The sequence below is a fragment of the Protopterus annectens genome, chromosome 8.part0 (genome assembly GCF_019279795.1).
Source record: "Protopterus annectens isolate FY-2018-M chromosome 8.part0, PAN1.0, whole genome shotgun sequence".
Taxonomy (NCBI): domain Eukaryota; kingdom Metazoa; phylum Chordata; order Ceratodontiformes; family Protopteridae; genus Protopterus; species Protopterus annectens.
The window spans coordinates 1,946,175,120-1,946,196,599 of NC_056741.1; the positions used below are offsets into that span (position 1 = coordinate 1,946,175,120).

The 21,480-nt window shown below is 42.3% G+C and overlaps 1 protein-coding gene across 2 annotated transcripts in view; it reads left to right on the forward strand.

Annotated features, from left to right (window-relative positions):
* The window catches only part of TSNAXIP1 (translin associated factor X interacting protein 1), a 1,644,878-nt gene that overhangs the window by 612,855 nt on the left and 1,010,543 nt on the right, over positions 1-21,480 (forward strand). The gene's annotated exons all lie outside the window — the stretch shown is intronic.

Below are 21,480 nucleotides of genomic sequence, written 5' to 3' on the forward strand. Positions count from 1 at the left end.
TTGTTAGATGTTTCAGTCTTTGTCTTCTAGGGTTCAATGTAAATCTCCTGAAGTCATGCCTAACCCCCTCACAAAGACTCATCTTTCTAGGATTTCTAATCAACTCCAAGAAAAGAAAGGCCTTTCTACCTGAAGACAAGATCCTGTCTTACCAAACAGTGTTTCTAGAATTCTCCAAGAGGAATGTAACCTTGGCAGAGAATTCCTGAAAATTCTTGGACTGATGGTATCCTGGTTCTTATGATATCACTGGCTTGTCTTTACATGAGACAAGTTCAATGATATATATGAATTTGTTGGTCTCAGAATCTTCATTCCCTGGAAACCCAGTTATCAGTGCTTCCTTTCATCAGACAAGAGATAACAGTGATGAGGAGAACTGTTGAGTGTCAGTCCAAGACTTTTGTTTCCCCTTTGACACCTGTGCAATCTGTCCAGACAGATTTGTCCAACTTCGCATGGGGAGCTGTGTCAATGGGGAAGTAAGGACAAGCTGTTTGGATTCCCAAGAATGCATGTCAGTATCAAAGAGATATTGAAGGTGATTCATGTCTTGAAGGTTTTTCATCACCTATTGACTCCTTGTCCTCTCCAGGTGATTATGGACAATACACAGGTATGTGATATCTTAACAAACAAGGGGTATGATGTCTTACCCTCTGTGCTGGTTGGCAATGGTGGCCTGGGAGCTGGCGTCTCAGTATTCTCTGACTCTTCAGGCTTCATTACATCCTATCAGAGCAGAATGGTGTGGCAGACAGACAAAGCAGATCCAGGGCAGACCCACGCAAGTGGAAGTTCAAGGCAGTGGTGTTCCAGGATCTAGTCTAGATGTGTGGAACACCTCAAGTAGATCTAATTTTCCTACTTTCAAAACAGAGCACTAGATTAATTCTGTTCAGACATCCTTGCAGCTGTGCTTGGCAGATAGACGCATTCTTGTTCCTTGGATGTGAATCTTCCTGTATTCATTTCCACACTTTCCAGTGATTCAGAAGGTGTTTCTCAAAGTTGAGAGAGAAATGCCAAAGATCTTTGTGGTGGCAATCTTGGTTCTCTCTTTTAATGGTACTGTCCATGGGCAATCACCACAAACTTTCTCACACTCTGGATCTACTCACACAATCTCAGGGGTGACCGGTACACCCCAGTTTGGAGAAACTTAATTTGACCACCTAGATGATTTAGTCCTGACTTTTTAGGTACTTGTTTCAAAAGGTGTTAAACGAGGCCAGAAAACCTGCTACTAGAAAATCTTATGTTTATAAATGTAAGAGATTTTCTAAGTGGTGCCTAAATGGAACTAATGGACCTGTTGAAGTTAACATCCCTCTGGTCTTGAAATGTTTGTTACAACTATTTCAGGATGGCTTATTGTACTTGTCTATTAAGGTGCATTTAGTGGACATCTCTGCTTGTCTGTCTGTGGATCATCTCTTTCTTCTTTTGTGTTGACAAAACAGTTCATGAAAGGAGTGCTGCATATGAGACACCCTTCCAAGCAACTTCCTCCTTCGTGGGATCTAAACTATGTTCTGAAGAAACTGACATTACACCTTTTAAATCAGCAGCCCATGCTGATCTTAAGTTCTTAACACAGAACTGTTTTGCTTATTGCTCTGACATTGGCAATGTGAGTTTCTGAGCTGCTGCATGCACTCATGGGGGAACACCCTTACCTTATTTTCCACAAGGATAGGGTGTAGTTGCATGCTAATCATTCTTTCATGCCAAAAGTGGTTTCAGAGTTCACTCTCAATTAGGCCATTAATCTTCCTGTGCTCTTTCTAGAACCTAAGAATAAGGAAGAGAGGATACTGCATACCTTGGATGTACATTAGCAGCTCAGGTACTACCTTGACAGAACAAAGCCCTTTAGGAAGTTAGTTGTCCTATACTCACGATGGAAAGGTGAATCCAGGTAAAGTAAAGGCATATTTGACTATGGCCTTTTCCTTTTCTGCGGCATATTGGAAGGGAGCAACCTCTAGAAATATTCTAGAGGTAACAACTTGGCTCTCCATCCATACCTTCATGAAGCACTATAAACTGGATGCCTTTTATAGATCCAGAGCAGGCTTTGCAGGGAGCATTCTCCAGGGGGTCCTGGACCCTTATTCCTCCTACTCCTAGGTTGAGTAAGCTTTGGGAATCTACCAATATGCCAGCAACAGAGTGTATTTGTTGAACATAGTACAGCTGTGGCTGTACTTCATCCTCGCCTATCAACCATCCTCCCACTAGCTACTCAAAATTTTTTTCAGGCTTATTTCTCATAACTCCAGTCCACTCTTGTAACACAAAAATCCTAAAAAACTGTCAGTCCCAAAGTCAAAGTAAAACTTCTACCTATATCTAAAATGCCATAATAAACAAACCATCTTTCCCCACCATTCATCAGTGTGGTGACATCCACCCCAACCCATGTGCCAACCATAACCCAAACCAAAGAATACACCCAAAAAGTTTAAAAATAGTTACTCTAAACCTTAGAAGCACATGTAACAAAATCACAGATCTTCATGTCTGGATGACTCAACACAACCCAGATATCATAGCCACTGCAGAGGCATGGCTAAAACCTGAAATAAAAAATGCTGAAATACTAGCCCCTGGTTACCTACATCACCTATGTGCCCTATTCAATCACAGCCTCACCTCAGGCTTTGTCCCTACCGAATGGCGCACTGCTACAGTCATCCCTCTCCACAAAGGAAGAGCGAGTACAGACCCTGGGAACTATCGCCCCATTAGTCTGATGTGTCTTATATGCAAAGCTATGGAACACATCATTATGGACCTAATAAACAAGGACCTAGGGAATCTCCAAACTCTGGATACCACACAGCTTGGTTTTGTGAAGGGTAGATCATGCCTGCTCAACCTGGTCGACTTCTATGAGTCGGTCACCAGAGCTTTGGATGAAGGCAAGGTGGTTCATACAGCCTACCTTGATCTGGCCAAGGCCTTTGATACCATTCCCCACTCAGGAATCATATTAAAACTCACTAAGCTAGTCATCAACCCCTATAAAGTACAGTTTTGTACCTACCATAAATGTAGATGTCCGAGAGGTATGCATCTGCAGTCCTAACAAATGGGTTGTCCTGCCTCAGGCAGCCCTTCGGTCGGCCGGATTCCAAAGTCTGGGTCTGGCCTCGGCTGATGTCGCACTTCACCCGACATCATAGCTGCTGTTAATTGGGTATAAAGGCATCAGCCGACGCCATTTTCCTCAGTGTTTCTTGCCCCAGATGCCAGGTGCCCTCTAGGAAGGCTAAATTTGGATAAATGCAAATGATTCCAAACAGTAGAGAGCAAAAATAAAAATAAACATGTATATACATATATACAAACAAATACACCATAATAGATTTCCCCAGCTAGCTACAAGATGGGTAAATACCCTAGGAGTACCACAGAGGGGAAGGAGGGTGGGTAATCCTGACTGCAGATGCATACCTCTCGGACATCTACATTTATGGTAGGTACAAAACTGTACTATGTCCTTCAAGGATGCATCTGCAGTCCTAACAAATGGGTAGAATACCATAGCCAAACTGGGGGAGGAGGCACTAAGGAGGCACTAAGAGTTTATGGTGTAGTTAAGATCCCTTGCAAAACAGCAGTGGCAAAACCTGCTCGGGATCTGGAGTATAAAGGTAGATTATAATGCTTGGCAAATGTATGCACGGAGCTCCAAGTAGCAGCCTCTAAAATGTCTTTGGTAGCCACTCCTCGTAAGAAAGCTGTAGTAGTGGCTGTAGCCCTTGTGGAGTGAGGTCTGATGTTTTCTGGAGTTGCCTTTCCATGAAAAGAGTAACAAAATCTAATGCAATTTCCTATCCATTTTGAGATTGTTTGTTTTGAAATTGCTTTTCCTTCCATTCCTGTTGCATATGCTACCAGAAGCTGGTCAGTTTTTCTATTGTTCTTGGTTCTGTCCAGGTAGTAGCGCAATTGTCTGTGCACATCCAAGGTATGCAGTAGTCTTTCCCCCCTGTTCTGCGGGTTGGGGAAGAATGTTGGTAGGTGTATTGCTTGGTTTAATGATTCCCTGGAGACCACCTTTGGCATAAAAGTAGGATTAGTTCTCATGGACACTCTATCCTGATGGAAGATAAGGAAGGGCTGTACTGCCATTAATGCCTGTAATTCAGAAACCCTTCTTGCTGAAGTGATTGCAAGCAGGAATGCAGTTTTCCAAGATAAATACTGTAATTCTGCTGTTGCTGCTGGTTCAAAAGGGGGGAGTGTCAACTTTTCTAACACAAAGTTCAAGTCCCATGTAGGCAATGGTGGTTTCCTTGGTGGCTTTACATTTTTAATTCCTCTCAGAAACTGCCTGAGTAGAGGTTGAGAAAAGACTGGAGGATCCATGTTGTATTCTGCTGAAATTGCTGATGCATGAATCTTAATGGAGGAGTAAGACAGGCCATTGTGGAAAAGCTCTGCTAAATATTCCAGGATGTTAGCTATGTTTGCCAATGATGCATCTACTCCTTTTGTTGCACTCCAAATGAGATACCTTTTCCATTTTGCTGAATAAGTTTTCCTTGTTGAGGGTCTGCGAGCCTCCAAGATAATGTCTTTAACCCTTTGAGATAAATCTGGGTTATTTTGTCTTATGTAATGTTCCAAGCAGCTAGCTGCAGTGTTTTCAAGTTTGGATGCAGGATTTTGAAATTGTTCTGTGTTAGCAGTAGAGGAAGTAGGGGTAGAGGCCATGCGTGTTCCCGAGGCATACTCCTCAGTAGCGGGTACCAATGTTGCCTCGGCCAGTCTGGAGCTATCAAGATGATCCTTGGGTGATCTTCTTTGATCTTCAGTAGCACTTTGTGCATCAAAGGAAGAGGTGGGAATGCATATGCTGTCAGGTTTTTCCAACTGAAGGATAGGGACTCCACCTTCCAAGCAAGTGGGTGGTATGTCCTTGTGCAGAATTTTTTCAATTGGTGGTTGTGTGGGGATGCGAACAGGTCTATTTCTGGTAGTCCCCATTTCCTTGTAATGGATTTGAAGATGTCTGGATGCAGCATCCACTCGTGGGCATCCGTGGTAGTTCTGCTTAAGATGTCTGCTAGTATATTTTCTTTTCCTGGCACAAATATGGCCTGGAGCTGAATGTTGAGGTTCAGGGCCACATTCCAGAGGTCCATTGCCATCCAGCATAGAGGATATGAATGTGTGCCTCCCTGTTTGTTGATATACCACATATCTGTGGTGTTGTCCGTCCTTATCAGCAAATGACCCTGTTGAAGAAATGGTCTGAATGTCTGAATTGCCTGCTTTACTGCCAGCATCTCTTTTTGATTTATGTGTAGGTTCATCTGGTCTTGAGTCCATAAGCCTTGTATGCACTTGTCCACCATGTGTGCCCCCCAACCGAGGTCTGAGGCGTCCGTGGTGATAGTCTGGCTTGGGTGAGGCCTGTGGAAGGGCAGTCCTTTGTTCAATTGACAGGCATGGGCCCACCACTGGAATTCTTGCTTCAGGCATGGAATTATTGGAATTTGGGTTTCTAGGCTGTGCTTGTGCTGAGACCATAAATTCCTCAGGTACCATTGCAACTTCCTCATATGTAGTCTGGCATGTGGAATCAATATTATGCAGGATGCCATGTAACCCAGGGCTTGCAGGATTTTCCTTGCTGTAAGCTGGTTCTGCGCTGTTAATGCCATGAAATAGAGTGGTAGTTGCTTCTGTTTCTCTGCTGTGAGGAATGCCATCTGGTTTGATGTGTCCAGTTCTGCACCCAAGAAAGTTATCCTTTGGGATGGTATCAGCCTTGACTTTTTTGTGTTGACTGTGTATCCCAGGGCTTGCAGCAGGTGAATAACCTTTTTCATATCTTTTGTTAATTTGTCTTTGCTGTCCGCTTGTAACAGGCAGTCGTCCAGGTATGGATAAATTTGAATTCCCTGAAGCCTGCAATGAGCAATTACTGATGCCAGGCATTTCGTGAATACTCTGGGCGCAGTAGATAAGCCAAAAGGCAATGCTGAGAATTGATAATTCTCTGATCCTGCAAGAAATCTGAGGTATCTTCTGCAATTTGGTCATATGGGGACGTGCAGGTATGCCCCCTTGAGATCCAGAGTCACCAGCCAGGACTCCTTGCCCAGCATGGGAAGAAGTTGCTGTAGGGTCAGCATCTTGAATTTTGGAACAATGAGATATGTGTTCAGAGCGGACAGGTCGAGGATAGGTCTCCATTGGTTTTCCTTTCTTGGTACCAGGAAAAGCCTGGAATAAAATCCTTGTCCTTGTTCCATAGCCGGTACCTTTTCTTTAGCTCTCATCCTTAGTAAGTGGTCTATTTGCTGTAGAGCGTTTGTCTTTTGGTTTGGAGGTAGGTTTGGCATTCCTCTCTTTCTTGGAAGAGTATGGAAGTGAAACCTGTAGCCTTTGTCTACTGTCTGTAGAATCCATTTGTCTCCTGTAATGTAATGCCAGTTTACTGAAAATAAGGCTAACTTTCCGCCTAAGGGTGCTTCCAGTTGTTCCCTGGTAGGCGGTTTCAGAGCCAAGTCACTGTGATTGTCCTGTGGAAGTGGTAGTGGCTGGATCTGTGGCAGTACTTCTCTGGCTGTTAGGCTGCCACTGACGTCCCCTGTAGGCACCTCTGGATTGACCTCTGCCTCTTGGGCGTCTATTTCTGCTTCTCTGTGCTCTGGTGGTGTCTGGAAAGGACCAATTCTTGGAAGGCCAGTTCCTACTAAACCTCAGAGGCTGGACCTGTAAGAAATCCTTGACTGTCTGGACAGATTTAGCTTTTTCTTCCAACTTCTTCAACACTTGCTGTGCAGGGGAACCAAACAAGCTGTGCTTTTCCATGGGAGCATCTAGAAGCTTGGACTTTACATGGTCTGGTAAGAATTGCTCTTTTAACCATGCATGCCTTCTGATCACTGTACCAGTCATAGCTGCTCTAAAGGAAGCCTCCAGTGCATCATAGCCGCATTTTAAGGAATGATTACTGACCTGCTGAGTGTTATGTACCAAATCCTGAAGGGACTTACGGTCTAAAGGCTCAGGTGAGGACAATTTTTTAGTTAGCTGATCTAACAGGAATTCCTGATACTGAATCATGTGGAATTGACAGTTTAAGGCCCTGGCCGAAAGAGTAGCAGAAGTATACACCTTTTTACCCCATCTCTCTAAAGCCCTAGATTCTCTTTCAGAGGGGAGGGGGTTTTTGGTAGAGGCAGTTGCTACAGCTTTGGGGCCCTGTGAAATAGTTTCAGGATCTGCAATAGGAGCCTTATACAAGTGATAATGTGTGTCCGGAACCCTGTAGTATCTGTCAGGCTTAGCAGGGGCCGGAGGAAGAGAGTCAGGAGCAGTACAAGCATCATTAAATGCATCATCCACAACTGTAAGAACTGGAGGAATGGCTAAAGGCCTATGCTGTGGCAAATGTAAAAAGGTCCTAAGCCTTTTCCTAGAGTCTGAAAAATCCTGGCCCTGCCATTGAAATTGCTCTCTCATAGTATGCAAGGTTTCCCCAAAAGAAAATTCCTCAGGAGGAGAGGCAGAAGGAATGGAGTCTTCTGCATCTGAGTCCTCATATGGAGAATAAGGGCCTTCTGGGGGATTTGTATTGTCTGAATCATCAGAGGAGTAATCAGAAGAAACTGGCTCAGGGGGCTCTGCTCTAGGCCTCTTCTCTGGGGGGGGGTGAGAGGCCCTGTCAGGGTGAGGCTGGGATCCCCTGATCAAAGAAATGAGATCCTCTGCTAGACTAAGCATTTGAGTACTAGAGCTAGGCCTGTGAGAGGGGGTTTTAGCAGGCACGGTCTTTGTTGATTTAGCTGCTTTAGCCCTGGCAAAAGCCTTAATTGACATGGATGCAGGGGGCCTAGCAGCTCCATGTGCAGGAGTAGATATATCTAAGGGGATAGTATCTGATAAATCCTGAGAACCTGTAAGAGCAGGTGGGATTTCAGTAGCAGATTCAGCCATGCTGGATGAGGCCTCGGTTGTAGGAGGCATGCTTTCGGCCGAAGAAAGAACCGCGGACTCGGTTTCAGCCGAAACCGAGACACCGCGAGTGTCGGCCCTTTTCCTTACGCTTTTTTGCTAATTGTGAAGTCGGAGTCTCCAACAGCATGTTATAAGCAAAAGCGGAGCCGAAACACTCCTCTGCAAACTCCGACCGACGTCTAAGTGTCCGTCGGTTGAAGGAAGCACAGGCTAGACAAGCTGCTACGTTGTGGTCTGGGCCTAAACAAGGTAGGCAGTAAGAGTGGAAATCTTTATGAGGTATTTGTTTCCCACAAGTTAAACAGTTATTCACTTTTTCTGACATCGGCTGAGGCAAGAAAGAGTCCCCAACGGGGTACTTAGCTTTTTAGAAGTCTTCGGTAGTAGCAATCTCTGGTTCTGACCGACCGGCACTTGCGAACAGCTTCTGCTTCGGGCGCCACGCGGCAAGAAAGACTGAGGAAAATGGTGTCGGCTGATGCCTTTATACCCAATTAACAGCAGCTATGATGTCGGGTGAAGTGCGACATCAGCCGAGGCCAGACCCAGACTTTGGAATCCGGCCGACCGAAGGGCTGCCTGAGGCAGGACAACCCATTTGTTAGGACTGCAGATGCATCCTTGAAGGACATCACTAGTTGGGTTGCAAACTGGCTCAAAGATAGAACCCACAGTATAAAAGTAGCTGACACCAAGTCAGACTGCCAACCAGTCACGAGTGGAGTCTCACAGAGTTCGGTCCTGGTTCCTGTCCTGTTTGGTATCTACTTCTCTGAAGTCCAGGCCAACCCGAAGAGACTCTGGCTGACAAAGTTTGCAGATGATTGCAAGTTGGGTGCCATGATTAACTCCCCAGGTGATATTGACATCCTACAGAAAGGCCTCACTGAGACCAACGACTGGTGTTAGAACCTTGGCCTTAAGCTCAATGCCAAAAAACATGTCATTATCCCCTTTTTGAAAAACCCAGTTCCTATGAATTACCACATCAATGGTAGTCAACTGAACACAGAAGGCATTATAAGAAATCTGGGAACAGATGTTGACAGCAACCTCTCTTTTGATCACCACATTGCCACTGTGGTCAGAAAATCCTTCTATGTGGCACATCTCATTACTAAGAGTTTTACATCCAGGAAGAAAGAGGTCATTGTCTCCCTCTACTCTTCCCTCATTAGGCCAGTCATTGATTACAATGCCCCATTTGGCATGTACCTCACTAGACACCTGCAACAACTGGAGAGGCCACAAAAGTACCTCACTAAAAGGATCCTAGGCCTTAAACACTTGTCCTATATGGAAAGACTAAAAAACTCCAACTATTCTCTGCCTCATATCTCCTACTTAGAGGCAATTTCTGCTTGACTTACAAAGCCATGTCTATTCTGGCTCTGTTAGAAATGCTACATCTAAAGAAATCCCAATCCCTCTGCACTACACACTCCAGAGACCTTAACCTCATTACCATAATCAACAGAACAAGCTGGAGGGACAGGTTCATAACCCGGACGCTGCCCATGCTATGGAATAGACTTCCCATACATGTCAAGCAGAGTACCTCACTGGCCCTCTTCAAGAAAAATCTTGATGAGTTGATGGGAAATAGAAAATTCACCCCAGGGATCACTCTAGTGACTCTACTTGACAGAGGCACTGGGAACTAAGGTCAGGTGGCACGATGCCAGGGTAATCCTATGGGCTAGGCTTGTAAAGGCTCCAGGGTCATTAGCCTAGTACACACCCATGAACCTATGAACTTACATAAAAAGCAGGTGGAATAGCTATAATCTTCCCAAATATGCTAACAGTAACTTTATATTCAGGCACAATCCTCAAATTTGGAAAAGTAGAAATCCTAATTTCATTCCTAAACATTAATTGAGCCAAGAGCATATGCATTGCTGTGTTATTTATCCCCCAAAACACAACATTCCAATACTTGAAAACATACTATCCCGGAGAGTAGATAATATCACAAATGAAATTATCCTCCTGGGTGATGTAAACATTGACTGGCAGTCTTTATCTGCAAATTCAGCAATCAACAGCATGAACCTCTTTAGTTTCACTCAACTTATTAATACACCAGCAAGATACAGCAAACATAACTCCCAACAATCTGTCCTGGACTGTATTTGGGTTTGCAGCTCATCTAATTTTATCTTCTCAGTTACCCTCCTTGAGACATTAAGTGACCACCTGCCAGCTTATACCCACAGGAGTATTACGCAACTAACAAAGGAATATAAGGTCAAAATTACCCGTAATTTCTCCAATTCATCCAAAGAGTCTTTCATTGAACTTATGAAAGCAGTTAACTGGTCCATAGTAAAATGACTCCCCTTAAATGATGCATCTGAATACTTAAATGAAGCATTTCTAAATATTTTTAACAGCTTAGCCCCCACAGTATACAAAAAAATAAAAACAGCCATACCCCATGGCTCACCAGTCAATGCAAACTCCTTGTGAAAGACAAAGACAAGGCATGAAATAATTGGCAAAAGAATAAAAATTACAAAAATCAGCAACTATTCAGACAGCTAAGAAACCAAGTCAGGAAACAAGTTAATTGAGATAAAAAGTCTTTATTATATTCACTTGCAAGGTAGCCATAAAAACAACCCTAAAAAATTCTAGTCCTCCATATCGTCTCTCATTAACCCAGGTACAAAAAAATGACCCGAGCCCATGCTCAGACATCCCCCCTCTTCAAACAGCTACCTATTTCAATACATACTTTCTAGAGTGCATAGCCAACTTAACCTGAAAACTCACCTAACACCCCTCCTTTTGCACAGCTAACTTCCCTTACCTTAGACCCTAGCACATCTTCACAAAACTCACCTAACTGCAACCTCTCTAATCACACAGACAACTTCACCCACTTTACCTTTCAACCAGTTTATATAACTCTCATAGAAGAGTTTCTACATAAACTTAAACCTCGTTCCTCCTCAGATGACAACCTTCCCCTAAACCTAGCTATAGATGCAATAGCATACCCAGTCAGCATTCTTATTAATAGATTAGATCAGGTACAGAATCCTGTATTCCCAACTTACAGAAAATGGCACATATCCCCTGACATAAAGTTGGTAATTCCAATGACATTGCAAATTTCCATCCCATAGCTATCCTGTCTTCCCTGTCTAAAATCCTTGAATGATGTATACATCAATTTCCTCACTATCTCTTACAAAATAAGCTAATCACCAATAAGCAGCATAAATTTCGGCAAGACCACAGGATATTTACTGCATTACTATTATTTGCAGACGCTATCAATAAAGCTCTCAGCGCTAATAAACATATTTGCAGTATTTCTCCATCTTTCAAAAGTCTATGACATGGTGTCTCACACTAAACTCCTCAATCAGCTTTCCACCCTGGCTGTATCATCTCCTTCTATTCAATGGTACTCTAGCTACCTTGCCAACAGGCTACAAGTTGTAAAATGGCAAGGGTCCATCAATGCATACCTTTCCTATTCCACAACTATTCAATATTTTTCAATAACCTACACTTACCTTTTTGTGAAGGCACCTTGATTCAATATGCAGATGCCTCTACCATCATTTATTTGTCAAACACCATAACTCACTTCCAAGAAATCACTCAGCAGGCTGTAATCTCCGCTGAAACCTGGTTTACAAGTGCACAAATCAACAGTGGGTCTTGCTGGACAGAAAATAAATATACATTTATATCAGACTATACTGTTGTAATTGAGGAAATGCACATATTTTAACAGGGGATGCTAAAAGGGAAGGGGTTAAGCTCAGCTTAGCTTACCTTAAGAAAAATAGCCAGAAATTAAATGACTTGGTTTAGGCCATAAATATTTTATCTCATAGGCTTGAATGGAGCCAGAGTTGCAATGTCTGGGAAAGGCCTGGGCTCTTATAGTCTTTAGTGGTGAACTAATTGCTATCCTGGGGTACCAGAGAATGGCTGGTTAGTCTTTCCAGGAAGGATGAAAGGGTTGGAATTGTTTTGCAGTCTCCAGATGCTGGAAGAAGCATTAGCAGAATCCTAGGTGTGTATTGTGATACAGCTGTGTAGTTTCTGGTTCATCTTCTAGTCAGGGGTATAGTGTGAGAACCACAGAGTCAGGTGACCAGACATGATGTCATTCTATAGCCACCACTGAAATTATATTTAGATATTAGTGAGAGATGTGATAGTGATATATAGTACTTTGTTATTGGAACTGACAACAAAGACAGTCATTCATTTCATCTTGCCTTGCTATAGCAAGTAAATAGGGAACAGTAATTCTTCAGTCAGTTAGGAAAATATAGCGAGGCTAGTTAAATACTGTTTTTCTTTATCTGTCTGAATCTTTCCATCTGTGTTGTTTTTATATTTCCTGTGAATTGAAGCTCTGATGTTTACAGTAAATAGATATTCTGTATTTTCATGTTTTCTATTTTATTATTTATTGTTAAATATATCTAACCCTTTCATTGTGGCTGGTCATTTAGAAAATATTTTAACCCTTGAGAGTAATTGCATTTATCTGGGGACACCGTGGCTTCATGCTCCTGAAAGTCTTGACAGTTGGTCAAACATTACTATTTGTATAGTATTCATTTTACTAAGAGTAAATGGGTACCCTGGTAAGAGACTTAAAGTAGCTGGCTGGTGGCAGTGAATCTACCTTATAGTCTCCATAAACTAAAATGGTTAGAACTTCCCAACTATCTTGCTTATACTCAACTAACTCTAGCCCACAACCTTATTCTAAACCCCTCCAACTGTCCCTCCCTCTCTTCTGCCTTTAAAATGCACCATCCAAATAGAGTTCTAAGGTCTAATAATCAAAATCTTCTAGAGGTCCACAAACCAAATCATCCCCCAGGCAAAAACCTCCTTTCCTTCTGTCTTGCTCGCCTCTGGAATTCCCTACCTCCAAACATCCGCACTACCTCTAACCACTCCACCTTCAAGAAATCACTTTTCTTACACCTAGAATCTCAATGGGAATGCTCTTGTACCCACCCCACATAACCAACTCTACCTTTCCCTGTACTAACATTCTACTCTATTCATCTACTATGCTCATTCATTAAAATGCTTTTATGTTTTGCTTTTATTCCTTCGTTGCATGTACCAAGATTGTCACTGACAAATGTTAAGTACATTTATGTTTTTGCTTATGTTTTTGCTTATGTTCTCTTATAGTATGTACCTATATATTTACTGTCAATGTTTTTGTAAATTGATTTTCTTTTTTGGAGCTTTTCTCCCCAGGACTCCATTGAAAACGGGTTCTTAAATGGCCCAATGGACTATCCTGGTAAACCAACTGCAATAAATAAATAAATAAATAAAAATAGTCTAGGTTGGATTTGGCAGTGCTGGTAAATCTGTGCCAGCCTTTCCCAGGTGTGTGTGTGTGTGTGTGTGTGTGTGTGTGTGTGTGTGTGTGTGTGTGTGTGTGTGTGTGAACAGTGGGTGTGTATGTCAGCTACTTGGAACAGGGACACAGAACACTGGTTTCTGCAGAGAAAAAAGTGGAGTCTTATTTGGGGCTTGAAGAGGAAGTTTAGCCCCAGGTCTGCAGTGTGCTCCCTGTGTACTCTTAAGGGAAATTGTGCTAGGTGCAGACAGCTGCATCTGAAAATACTGTGTGTATCCATTTTTGTTCTAAGTGAACATTCCACACTGGTGTCAGAGGTGAGGATTGAGGATCCTTGATTACTGGCCCAGAGGAGGGACGTCACACACTCCCTTCAACCTAAGTCACACCTCATAAACATCTTCAACCACCTACTCCACTCCTTTCTTTTGTTTTCCCCACTACCTTACCCTATCCAGTTTCTCTTTGCAGACCTCTACCTCTTTCTCTTTCCTCCCTACTTACCTAGGCTACCTAAAGACACCCTACCCAGCACTCTTCTTATATTCTCCTTTTCTCTCCATCCTTACTTCCTTCTATAATAATAATAATAGTAATATGAACACCCTCTCTCATACTAAGACATCAACTCAATTGCCAAGCACTGTCTCTAATCATGTAATCTCTAATATCTTTTTTTAAATATCTTATTAGAATTGTCTCTGGTTTCATTTGTCACATACTAATCTATTAACAAATAATATGACTAATGAGTTTTTCCTCCCATAGTTTCTCCAACTTATGTAATTGTTTTTCATTGTACTCTACTATGAAACTTATGTTCTATGTTTTTTCTCATTACAACATCTTTTCACTCCTGTGTTTTGTAGTGTAACATGATGCTTAGTGATTTAAAATATCTTTAATTAATTTTTGAAATATTGTGATTGTGGAGCTTTTCTTCCCTGGCCTCCACTGAAAATTGGCACTTTCTGGCCCATTTGGACTTTCCCAGTAAACAAATGACAAACAAATAAATAAATAAATGTTCACAGAACACACTGCCTTAATGGCAGTACTGTCCTTTCGTCCCACTTTACTTGTATGTAAATTGTTTGACAGTTGCTGCTGTTTTTGATTAGCAGCTTTTGTTGTGTGTTTGTGTGTGTGGTTTTTGTAGGTGTTCACAAAACTTGCATTTCCCTCTGTTTTTCTTTTTGGGCCCAAGAAAAAATTAAATGGCTTCTGTCTGTGGTTGTGAAGGACTGTCCTGCTCATGGCAGTTGACTGGTCCTTTTCCACCCATAAACAAGCAGTGGAAGGAATTCTGAGATTTGACAGCATGCCAAATAGAGGGTAGCGGGGAACTGCTATCTATATGCCAATAAGACAGTGTGCTTTGCAACCATCTACTGTTACAGGTAAGTGGAACTTACACAACTGTATTTTAGTGTATTTCAACTTCAGATAAGTTTGTTGCTGTGAGCTATTGATATTTTACTTCTTTGTATAAAATTACAGCTTTTCATTGTTTTTTCTTAGTATACAGGAGTATGAAAAAAGTCAACATTTATACACAATTTATCTCTTTGTAGAAGTGATACATTTCAAATAAGAAACAAGAATCTTGTTTATCTTACTGTGCATTCTTTCCATCCCTTTCCTCATGAGTCTGTTGGTTCATGCAGCCTATTCAGGTCACTGTGATTGCTCTTAGTAGTATATTTTTACTTAGCCTCACTTAGGCTCATAGGTTCATGGGTGTGTACTAGGCTAATGGACCTGGAGCCTTTACAAGCCAAGTCCATAGAAGTGTCCTGGCATAGTGCCTCCCGAAGTTAGTTCCCAGTGCCTCTATCAAGTAGACCCACTGGAGTGATCCCTGGGGTGAACTTTCTATTTCTCATCCACTCATCAAGATTTCTCTTGAAGAGGAACAGTGAGGTGCTCTGCTTGACATGTATGGGAAGTCTATTCCAGAGCATGGGCAGTCTCTGGGAGAGGAACCTGTCCCTCCAGCATGTTCTGTTGATTGTGGTAATGAAGTTGAGGTCTCTGGAGCATGTGGTGCAGAGGGACTGAGATTTCTTTAGATGTAGTATTTCTAACAGAACTGGGTCAGATATGGCTTTGTAATTCAAGCAGAGATCGTCTCTAAGTAGGCGATATGAGATAGAGAATAGCTGGAGTCTTTTAAGTCTGTCCATGTAGGACATGTGTTTAATACATAGGATGCTGTTCGTGAGGTACTTCTGTGGCCTCTCCAGCTGTTGCAGGTGTCTATTGAGGTACATGCCAAATGGGCCATTATGCTCAATGAATGGTCTAATGAGGGAAGAGTAGGGAGAGAGAGAGAGACGATGAATTCTTTGTTCCTGGATCCAAACCCCTTGATAATGAGAACTGCCAAATAGAAGGACTTTCTGACCACAGTGGCAATTTTGTGATTGAAGGAGAGGTTGCTGTCAACCTGCGTCCCCGATCTCTTATAACACCTTCAGTGTTCACTGGGCTCCCATCATTGTTGTAATTAGTGGGAACTGAGTTTTTACCAAAGGTGATGACGACGGAATTTTTGGCATTAAGCTTAAGGCCATGGTTTTGACATCATTGATCTCAGTGAGGCCTTTCTGTAGGATGTCTGCATCACTTGGGGAGTTAATAATGGCTTTCAGCTTGCAGTTGTCTGTGAACTTAGTCAACCAGAGTCCCTTTGTGTTGAACTGGACTTCTGAGAAGTAGATGCCAAACAGGAGAGGACCCAGGACTGATCCCTGTGTGACTCCACTCGTGACTGGTCACCAGTCTGACTTGGAGTCCGCTACTTTCACACTGTGTGTTCTATCTGTGAGCAACCCACCTAATGATATAAGGGTTGATGCCTAGTTTGGTGAGTTTATCAATAATTCCTGAGTGAGGAATGGTATCAAAGGCCTTGGCCAGATTGAGGTAGGCTGTATGCACTGCCTTCATCCACAGCCCTGGTGACTGACTCAAAGAAGTCAACCAAGTTGAGCAGGCATGATCTCCCTTTCACAAAGCCAAATTGCGTGGGGGTCTAGAATATGGAGATTTCCTATATCTTTGTTAATCAGGTCCATGATGATGCGCTCCATAACTTTACATATCAGACTCAGTAGGCTAATGGGGTGATAATTCTTAGAGTCTGTAGTTGCTCCCCCTTTATGGAGAGGAATGACTATAGCAGTGTGCCATTTGGTATTGGCAAAGCCTGAGATGAAGCTGTGACTGAACAGGGCAGACAGATGTGGTGCCAGTTCACTTTGCAGTTCATGTAGAACACAGCCAGGGATATTACTGAGTCCCATGGAAGCTGTATTCTTGGCCTTGGACAATGCAGCTTTAACCTGCTCTGCAGTAATGCGGGGTGCCTGGCATTCTTCCGGTATTGTGACTGGTCCTTTAGGGGGGAGAGAAAGGTAAACTTGGCACTGAATCTGTAAGCCAGTATGTTGGCAATATCTGTTGGCTCAGTAAAGGAGGTACCATTGTGCAGTAACTCAGAGCAAATATGGGTATTGCCGTGTAGGTTACTGATATAGTTATAGAAGGCTTTGTGATTGTTTTTAGTGTCTGCTGCAAGTCTGGCTTCATAGCTGGCTTTAGAGGATTTGATGAGGGATCTCAACTTTTTGTTGAGGCTAATAAGGGAGTTTTTCCAGTCATGGGACCTTTTTCTGCAACCATTTCTTCCTTCTGTTGTAGAGCTTATTAATGGCAGGGGACCTCCAGATTGGCTTCCTTTTTTTGGAGGACAGTGTTTTGGTTCTGTTGGATATGGCTAGTTCCATGCATTTATGTACATGTTCGTACAGTGCATTGGTGTATGATTCGGCAGTCATGCAGGTATTTTCCATTGGCATGGGTGCCATGAAGTTAGCTACCTCTGTTTTTAGGAGTCCAAAGTCAGCTTTGGAGAAGTTTTTCAAGGTGGTTACCATTGTGAGGGTGTGGTTGAGATGTGGATTTCCATGGTGATTAGTTTATGGTCGGATCTGATCAGGGAAGGATTGACTATTGGTGTAGAGCAATGGTTGTCTATGTTAGTAATAACCAGGTCAAGGATGTTGCTTCCTCTAGTGGGGGTCAGAATAAGGTGGTCCAGGCCATTGGAATTGATGAATTCCTGGAAGTGTTGGGCCAGTATATTGGTGCTTGAGTAGTTTTCACAGTTGATGGAGGGGTAGTTGAAGTCTCCTAATAAGAGTGAGTTGGGTTGGACCTTGATAGATTCCAGGGTACTTAGGAACATGGAGTAAGAGTATAGGGACATGGTTGGGGACCTATAGCAGGCTATGACCTGGATTGCCATCTTACCCAATGTTAGTTCTACCTGAAGTATCTCAGATGCTTTATGCTGGGCTACTAGTCTGGAGGTGTGCATATCCTTTATGAATATGGAGACACTGCCACCTTTGGAGCTTCAGTCCATGTTTCGGGACCGAAAGGTGTGGAATGTTTTATAGCCTGGTAGTGCAGGGGTGCTTTTTGCCACTTTAAACCAGTTCTTCGTTACAGCACAAATGTCGATGTTCTCCATTTTGAGGAGTGCTTCGAGCGAATGCATCTTGAGATTTAGACTTCTAGCACTGAGTGACATGACCCTCAGGTTGCATTTATTTATAGTTGTTACAGTGGTAATTTGGTTTTTGGAACACCACCTAAAAAAGGCACTATAGGAGTGGCAAGAGCCATAGTCAGTACCCGAAAACCCAGGGGTGACAGATGCAGGCCATCTCTGGCAAAGCATTGAGGTCTGTCAATCATGTCATCACAAGCAGACAAATACTGGATCCCCTTAGAATGACACCAGAAACTTAGCCAATTGTTGAAGTCAATCATTTTTTGTTTGTACTGCGGTATCATTTTGGGTGACGGTAGGATACTGCTCAGGGCTAGTATCATACCTGCCTTGGCCACATAATCCAAGAGCTCCACCATGTCTCTTTTCATGTAGTTCAGGGAGGCGTGTCTCAGCTCATTCACACCCACATGGACAATGACAGAGTCATACTTGTACTTGTTATGGAGTGACCTGAGTGGGTGTGTTATGTGTCGGATTCTGGCACCTGATAGACAACTGACTGTTACCTTCTCCTTATTCAACCTACTGAGTGGGACAACTGTGTGCCTCACTATTGAGTCACCTATGATTAGTGTATTGGACAAGATGTTTAGCCTTAGGGGTTTAGGTTGAAGGGCACACTGTGGAGGTGAGCTATGTGTCCTGTGGTTGTGCTGTGTTGTGGTGGTCGAGTCTGTTTCTGTTTTGGAGGTCTCTGCTGTTTGGGTAAATTTCTATTGAGAGTCTCCACGAAGGTAGGTGTGTGGTTTGTATTTTTATGTGAGAGTTGTGATAGTGGGTGTTCTGGAGGGCTATGTGTTCCATGTGGTGTGGTGCAGGTGTTGACCTTCGCCTGTTGACCAACTAGTCTGGTCTTGGCTGGAGAGTGCAAAGCTTCCAATTTGGTGATATAAGTGCAGCTCTCACAAGTCTGAGTGTTGGGAGGTAAGAGGAGAGGGCTGTCTGTGTACAGGAGGCAGTTGCTACACTGCCTCAGAATGCCCAAGTGCACCAGGTTTATAGGAGAAAGCACAGGGTACTCCCCTTTAATTATGCCAGGAGGGGTGGTCATAACTACTAAGTACTGGAGCTATTTCTGTGAAGAACAACTAGTGCTAATGGCACTTACGTGTGCTACAATAATAGCTACAAAAACCTGTTTAAGTGCAAAGCGATTAGGCTATCTGAAGTGCAAGAGAGAAAGAACTAGCAAGATCTAAGGGAAAAACTGAAGAGTAGACTTTCTGGCACCAGTAATAGTTTACCTCAGCTCGGTGCCAGTGCACGGAGCTTAAACAAGTGCAAACTCGTGAAATGTGGGCTTTTAAACCAGAAAGATGAACGGGATGGAAAAACTGCCCAAATGGCCAATAAACTACAATTTCTGGGCCAGAAACCACTTCTCTTGTGGTAGATAGGCTACCTAGTGCTTACCACTCCTACTGATGTTAGAAGGCTTCCCTCCAACTCAGACATTTTCACCTTCACAAAAAATTCATTTTGTGGCTCTGTACTCTAGATTTTATGCTTTCAGGTACAACAATTCCTTTTTTTCAGTGCTACAAGACCATGCTGAAAGTTTGGTTTTTATAACTAATTCTATTGTGGGTGTGGTAATGAATTTCAAACCACATGAAATTCCACATTTTATATTTTAGATAAGTTTCCATCACAATGTTTTATTTTTCGCTTTGTAGGCATACTCTGGATTAACGTTATAGCTTCAGCTAGACAGCAGGATACATTATTTTAATTCCTATCATGTATGGTAATAGAGTTGTTTTTACCTGCCATGACATTTTATGTTAGCATTTATCTATAGGTATTATATTTTATCCTATCAGTCTACAGCATATTTGCATCTTAGGTCTGTGTGTTTATTATGTTCCTGCTTATTGTAATATACTGTATTATTATTCCACAGCTAGACTGCGGTGGTGGTGCTGCGGTAGCGTTGTCGCCTCATAGCAAGACATTGTCCTGTTTGATTCTCAGCTAGAGCGTCTTCTGTGTGGAGGCATATGTGAATGGGGTGTGCCTTCGTTGAAGGTTGTGCGTCAGGGCTGGTAACCCGGTATGTAAAAATCCACTACCAATCATTAGCGGACCAGAGTTCCGCTGTGGCGACCCCTAAGCCGAAAGACGCAAACAATTATTCTACAGCTCATGATCTTAAATGGGTAATGCACCATTTCCATTTCTATATATGGAATGGCCATAATATTTAGTTTTTATCCTTATCATATTTTAAATCTTCAATGATCCTTTTGAGTTTTAATTGTATTGTTTATGGGATCAGAGCAGACACAATGTTTCAACCTTTCAGCATTGTGCCTGCTCTGATCCCATAAACAATACATTTAAAACTCAAAAGGATCATTGAAGATTTAAAATATAAGAGGATAATGACACTAAGCTCAAACACCAGGAAGTAACTATTAGAAAAAAATAAAATAAAAAAATATCTAGCTATAATAAAAACTAAATATTATGGTCATCCCATGTATAGAAATGGAAATGGTGCATTGTAACCACAACAGCTATCCCTAACCTGGACAATGTCTCACATGAATTTCCTTTGGGAAGAGGATGCAATTAGGCTGTTGCACAGGGCCTTGGCCAAGCCCTACTTGGTGCACTCTGTCAGTTCTAGAGTGTACAGCCAAGAAATTACAGTCATAACATGGAGAAAGTGGAGTAGATGATGAGTACTATAGTCTATAACCATAAGCTATGACATATATGTGCAGGCTGCACATCTTTAGTGGGCCTACTGTGTAAGAAATGGAATTGTTGGAGATACCAACAGATATTTAAAAGAAATGGGCATGCCTCTCAACCTCTTAACATAAGAAATCTGAACAAAGCCTAAAATAATGGTTGGAAAAAGGCCCAAAAATAGGGGCACATTTTAAATATTATACTTATAATCATAGAGAGTTGCTAGAATAAACAAGTTTTGTGTTAGTATGCATTGTTTGAAGGATATAAAGTGTGAAACTCAAATATGTGTCCTTATTTAGTGAATTCAGTCCTCAGTGATTTGCCAGAAAACCACAAATTTTATGAGGAACAGGCAAAGAATATAAGGCTAAAATCTGGACATTCTGTGAAAATCTGGACAGTTGAAAGGTATGACAATGGGAATTCACAGTAATGAAATAATGTTAAAGATAAAACAGCCCCCTTTCTTCCTATGTCTGTATCCTTTTGCAGTAATAGGACCCAGCTTACCAGAGGAGATGCAGCAGCATATTTTCTGTTATAGGGTGGAGGTTATTTAAGCCATGGAATGCACTGCTATTGAGGGAACCTAGGAAAATATTGTAAAATGTTAACAGCTGACAGAGACAGGTAGATAGAGAAACTTAGAAGAGAGCTGCATAGTTATTGCCTCTAAATTCAAAAAGAAAACTGAACACTTTCATCTTTACATTTAAAAAATACTTCATCAGAGTGAATTCTGGTGAAACCTAATGCATTAAATGCACACAACCCACCAATGGGAGGCACAGTGATATAATTAATTGGTTAATCATGTTAAATCAGATTAAAACACTGCACT